Raw genomic sequence first — 7,261 nt, forward strand, 5'->3', positions numbered from 1 at the left:
TAAGATTGAGTTGTGATTATGTTATAGATATGAATAGGTGTGATTTTGGTGTGAAAAAGGCTAAGTAGGCCAAAATGTGTTAAATTGTAAAAGTTGAAAAATGTGGAAATTGGTCATTTAAGGGCCAAATTTTGGGATATGTATATGTATGTGATATGCTGTGTTCAATCAGGTGTATTAGGTCATTTTGGACTTGGTTCAAGGCCTTTTGTGGTCTAATGAGAGAAAGGGATCAATTTGAGCGCTTGGTGCACAAAATTTTCAGAAAAAGTGACTTTTTGTACTTGATTGTTAAAATTTTGATCAAATCGTTAGATCATGTCCAAACCTATCTCATTAACTAGCTTTTGAGATAAGCTTCGTGTGGGCACTTGGATCACTCCGATCAAACGTTGTATGTGAAAACGGCACACACCAAAAGTTCATCATTTTTGCTATCAAACGACAATAAAAAATTTAGACTGCCACACTATGGCACATGGCATCTCACACCACAGTGCATGACATAAAAAGTTTAGGCATGTGGCTTTGTGCACATGCCATAGTGTATATATTGCATGCCGCAACACATGGCTTATATTCCAACCTAATTTTGTAAATTGAGATGCATGCCTTTAGTATTGTGAATATGTATGATTTGCTTTCGTTATGTGTTACTCAAAAGTTTTAGGACTTTAGTGATTTTACAAAACAAGTCTTTGGCTAAAGCTTTTCAAACAAAATATTTGATTACTGATTGTTATGATTAATGTGATAATTAGGTTAACTTTCTCTTATATTGAGTGGATATAAAAGGAGGTTACAATTTTGATATCAGTTTCTTGAGTTTTTAGACTTAATGATTGAGATTCTTTAATGTATTCATTTAGAGATATGACAACCTTTTATTGTTTATTACATAACTCTTTCCTTAATGCCCTTTGTGTTCTTGTTTTCATCCTAATAAGGGGAGAAAATAGTACAATATGAGGAGAGGTACTCATGCTAGAAGTGTTATGTCTAGATGAGTTGTTGAGGAGGAGTTGGCACTGGAAATTCAACCTGTTCAACCATAAAGAGATAGGCACGATGAGCTACTTAAGGAGCTCAGAGATATGGTGGTGGATCAAACTATTTAGGATCATGACACGATCTTGAGAGATAGAGAACAAGAAGAGAGAGTTAAGGCTTATGATATTCTGGTGTTTGAGGAAGCACATAGTAGACCTAGACCATCTCAGGGTTTGGGTAGCAAGTAAGAGATTCCGAACATTGATCCATCAATTGATCGTGCTTGAAAGATATTTGTTCGGTTCAACTTGCCTACTTTCGACGGTAGTATGAGAGAAGGAGAAGTAGAGTTGTGGATCGATCAACTGGAAACCATCTTTTAGGTTGTGATCTGTACCCCTGAGAAAAAGGTTATCCTAACCACGGTGCAGCTAGTTAGTGCTGAGTTCAGTACAGGCAATTCTAGCTTTTTGGGAAGGAGAGGTTTTAATAGAGGATCTCAATCGTGATCTATGCAAAGAGGGTCAATGCAAAGAAGTGAGGGTGTGAGAATTAGACCTTCACAATCTTCGAGGCAAGCATCGAATATTCTAACACCAACTTTGAGTATTGGAAGGACACCTTAATGCAACATTTATAGCTGACCTTATCTAGGAAGATGTTGGGCTTCTTTCAAGTGTGGCACGTCGTGACATATAGTGAGGTAGTGCAAGAAAGGCAGAGTTGAGGGGACTGAGCAGCATTCCATTATCCCTAACCGAGCATTTGCAGTCACACAAGAAGAGGCTAAAGCATTTCCAAAACTGATTAGAGATATAATTTCTATTTGTTGTCGTAAAGTTAAGGCACTGTTTGATTTGAGTGCCACTCATTCCTTTGTGTCTGAAGAGTGTGTGGATAGATTGAATCTGTCATTGCAAGAATTACCTGTACTTATTAGAGTGACAACGCCTTCTGGATCGTCTAGTATTATAAGTAGAGCTTATGAAAGTGTATAGATTTGATTTGAGGACAAAGTTTCCAAGATCGATCTAATTTGTATTCCTATGAAAGGAATAGATGTGATTATTGACATGGATTGGTTAGCAGTGAATAATTAATTGTGCTATAAAGGTGGTTTCATTACCAGTGTTGTGTACAGTAGTGGATTCTTCATAATAGCTCAAGTTCTTATCAGTAGTGAGTGTAGAGAAGTTAATTCGATAAGGTTGTGATGCATATATGGTATATTTTACCTCTAGTACAATATATGATAGTGAAATCTAGAACATTGGGGTAGTAAGTGAGTTCCCAGAGGTATTTTTCGATGAAGTGACTGGATTACCTTCTAGAAGGAAAGTTGAGTTCTTAATTAATTTAGTTCTGAAACTAAATGTAAATCAGAGTTGTCTAAATTGAAGATTTGCTAGACAAAGGGTTTATCAGACCAAGCGTATCAGCTTGAGGATCACCAATATTGTTTGTGAGGAAGAAGGATGGTGGTCTACGTCTTTGTATAAACTATTGATAGTTGAACAAGGTAATTATAAAGAACAAGTATCCTTTACCAAGGATAGATGATCTTTTAGATCAATTGGTTGGTGCCTTAGTCTTTTCAAGATTGACTTTAGTGATTTTGCAAAACAAGTCTCTGGCCAAAGCTTTTCAAACAAAATATTTGATTGATAATTGTTATGATTAATGTGGTGATTGGGTTAACTTTCTCCTGTATCGAGCAGATATAGGAGGAGATTACAAAAATCTATCATGTATGTAAAACTGGTGGAAAGATTGATTTGCAGTAGCTTCCCATGCTCCTCAGAAATCAAGATCATCCAAGTACAGCTCTTTGATAAGTTCAAACCCAACGGCTAAGAACATTAGCTACAAAGTTCAAAGTTTTAGCCTTACACTTAATAAGGAATGGATAAGACTATAAAATTTTACTCCAACAATCATGTTTACAGCTAATCTTCTGTTGAGAATTCAAGTATTTGAGGGCTTCATAGTCAAAACAGAATATGAGCTCTTTGTTCAAGAGATAGTGACTCTAATGTTGGAGAGCTCAGACAATGGCATAGAATTCTTTATCATAAATAGAATACCTAAGCTCAACATCATTAAACTTCCCATTGAAGAAAACAATAGGATGGCCTTTCTGGCTTAAGATAATACTAATGCCAGTATTAGAAGCATCGCAGCTAACTTCAAACACTTAGTCAAAATTAGGAAGAGCTAGGACAGAAGCTTTTGTCAACCTCTTCTTTAGCTCCTCAAAATTTTTTGAGTTTGTTCTATTCACTGGAATATATCTCCTTTGGTGCAATCTGTAAGTGGAGAAGCAATAGAACTAAAATTGCAGATGAACCTCCTGTAGAAAGAAGCTAATATATGGAAGCTTTAAACTTCATGAATAGATCTTGGAATTGGCCAACTGTTAATAGTTGCAACTTTGCTTAGATCAAATCAAACACCCACTACAGTAATGATGTAACTCAAGAACACAACTTACTTATGAGGAAGGTACACTTCTTTAGATTGGCATAAAGCTTCTATTCTTGTTATGTTCTTGTAAGGCTTGCAAGACTTGCCATAAGTGATTTAAGTGTTCTTCCTGACTTGCTGTAAACAAGAATGTCATCAAAGTAAACAATAACAAATTTTCTAATGAAGGGTCTCAATACCTAATTCATCAAGTACATGAACAAGCTAATGGCATTTGTCAATCCAAAAGGCATCATATTTCACTCATCTCCTGGCATTATAGCTCAGCAATCAATGCATATTCTCTAACTCGCATGTAAAGTCCTCCATTTCATTCGGACTTTACCAATCTATTCATACACATTATAATACAATATCAGAACTACAACCATTAGTTTTTTTTTTCAAATGCAAGATCTTGACTTCATAGAATATTTGTTAAATAAAAAAGGCTGATGGAAGTGTAAATGCCATTCTTATGACTCAAAGAATCAACAACTATTTTTCTAAAAAACATGCCATGTGCAATGACTTACACCATATGTGCCATGGCATGTCGCACAAAACAACATGCTTTAGTTTTGTGACATGTGCCATGGCTTGAACACCATGCATTGTGGCGCATGTATCAAATTTTACTATCATGGCAGATTTCTTATACAAAATTCTATCGATCACTATTTTCATACCAAGCATTCGATTGGAGTGATTTAAATGCCCACATAAAGCTTATAATATAATCTATCTAGTGAGATAGTTTGGACATAATCCAATAGTCCAATCTTAAAATGGATAATTGGGTATAAAAAGCTAGACTTGCCTTATCTGGGGTAAAGTCGGCCTTGCCTTATCTAGTAACCATTTTGAGTGGTTGAATGAATCGAATTCAAATGGATTGATCACAAGGACCTTTACGATCTAAAGCTTCGATCGATATCAAGTTGAATGACCCGATTTTGCTAGTTGTTTAGACTATAAATTCCTAGATCTTGCTTTTTCTAAGTTGATCGCCCTCATGGACTGAGAGGACTCTTCAGCCTATGTTTTTTTTGTTTATTCTTGTTTGTAAGTACAAATAAAAATATCTTCTATTCTTAAATATTAGCAAGAAGGAAGGAAGAATGGAAAGCAACAAAAGCTAAACGACTAATGGGAGCAAGATTTGTAAGCTTGTCCTAGGCATTAACTCATTGAGAGCAGACGAAGACTAAGAAGACTTTCAGATGGCATGTGAGATCAACTACTAAGAATACGCTACCATCTATCTTTGACTTCAGGCTTATAGCTAGCTTCGATATAGTTCTAGCTAGCACAAAAGTGGAGCTACTTTGCTTATATTTCCTTTCACCTGATTGACACATTACACTACATAAATCACAACAAATATACATTTTGACCTCTCAATGCCACATTACACACTTGTGGTATTGTATGAGGTATCACATGCATACACATATATATGTCCATACTTGTTCTACATTTATACCTCTGACTTTACATATGGGGCTAAGCCTCATCATATAGTCAGGAATCACATACATACACATTTCCTCAACACAATTCACATATACTTTAGTGGAACAAGTTATACAACATAATATAAACTTGCTTGAATAGCATCTAAGCCTACTCACATATTCACCGATGTGATCCACTCAGTGAGATGCAACATCATTTATACAAGTAAGCTATTCATAATACAACCATATCACATATACAAACTTGCTTGAATAGCATCTAGGCCTACCCACATATTCACCACTGTGATATACTCGATGAGATGTAATACAAGGCATACAAGCAAACTCTTAAACAACATACTCATATACACATATTCACATATGCTTATGCATCTTAGTTGACAACCCAAACATTTCACAACATAATTTTACATTCATTATACTAAGAGTAGTCATATCACTACTGAAGCTAATCCTTTCTCACTTCCTTTCTTAGTCTTCTTGCACTCTCTTCACTTATAAATAAAGGTAATGGAGTAAGACATATATCTTAATAACTTGGATAAACCCCAAATATCTATATCTTAATAAGTTGGATAAACCCCAAATATCGATTAGTAAGTAAAATTATAAACAAGAGATAAAGTAGCATTATTTCCAATAAAACAATATAGATAGCATATACACGAAATCATACTCAACCATCCACTATACTTATGCACTCCTAGTTCCCACTAGCGAAGCAAGCTCAACGCTCAAACTAAGACTTCCAACCTTACATGAAATAAGGCCTACCAAAACTCTATCTCAGATCAAGTATCATCAAGATAGGTGGTCTCTTAAGTCCCTACTAGCAGAGTATGCTCAATACTTGGACTATCAGGACTTCATAGCCTTACACAAAATAGGGCTGTGACCCCCTACCCTAATCTAGGATACACTCATGGATGCAAGTGCACATGCCACTTCACATATATTTCAAACATTACTCACACACCTACATGCATATTTCTTTCACATTTACTACTACTCTATCAATTTATAAAACACAATGCATACAACTATGTAAAAATCTTGTAAATTATTTCATACACTAACAAATAAAAGAGTTACTCTAATTACCTTTTACCCTTATTACCAAGGGTTACCGTTCTTATTGAACTTCTCAACTCATGTCAATTTCCACAAGTAATCCTCGATTACTCAATCTACATAATGAGATTTCCTTAATTAGTTCTCAACATTTTATATAGGGTGCTAATTTCGCTGAGCCAAATTCCTTAATATACAAAATAGTTCTATTAATACCTTTTGAATCCATATAATTCATTCACCATAGTCATTTTTCCTTAAGCTATTCAAATGACCAAAACATCGCTCTTCTTTATTTAATCAATAGTTACACCCCTTTTAACCTAACCATTTAGGCTAATTTAAGCCTATATTCTTAAGGTTCAACCACTAAACCCTAGATTAGCCCCAAATTCTTAGTTTCGCACCCAAGTGATAAGGATTGTCACTTACCTTTAAAATTAAACTAAAGCTAACCCTAATACAATATAGGGCCAACCCTAGATCACCTTCTAAGGATTGATTTTAAGTCTAATTTAAAATTATATAGTGAATAAATCACCCAAAGTTTGAATTTGATTAACTAATTGCTAACCTAATTATCTAGTGAATTAAACTAGCAAACTAAACCTGACTATGAATGAAATAGCTTCCAAATTTAAGTAGGAACCCTAGGGTGTTGCTAATAGAAGAATCCTAATTTTTAATCAAACATGAAAGCTCACTCAACTCCTCTTCCTTGGCTAAAAAATACATTTACTTAAGACAATTATCTCAAGTATCCTAACTTCACTAATTCAATTTCCTAAGTGCTATTACAAGCCCCTTAGGTAACCTTACTAGCTTATCTCTAAAATTAACTAAGTGTTTAGCTAAAATTCATTTCCAAATGCCACTGCCCAAAGCTATACCTAAGTTAAAAACTATGAAAACTCAAGTAATTCATTAAGTATTTACCACACAATTACATACTAGGCTAATACAAGGCACTCACCCATTGAAATCACATATTATCATGCAAATTCATAGAGTAGACAAAATTCCAGCAGCACATAGGTCATGAAATTCAACTCAACAATCTTGTTTTACCATTACAAATTACAAACAACTATGTAACTAAAGTAAAATTGAACCACAATCAACAATAGTCATAGTATTCTAATGGAATTGAAACAAGATGAAGAAATAGTTGAGCTTAACCAAGTGAAGATTTCAAAAATCCTCTTCCATCAACTCTCCCCTAGGATTCCATGGAGACCCTAGTTGAAAAAAATCAA

The sequence above is a fragment of the Prosopis cineraria genome, unplaced genomic scaffold (genome assembly GCF_029017545.1).
Source record: "Prosopis cineraria cultivar Desert tree isolate PC_DT_omini unplaced genomic scaffold, ASM2901754v1 PC5, whole genome shotgun sequence".
Classification (NCBI taxonomy): Eukaryota; Viridiplantae; Streptophyta; class Magnoliopsida; order Fabales; family Fabaceae; genus Prosopis; species Prosopis cineraria.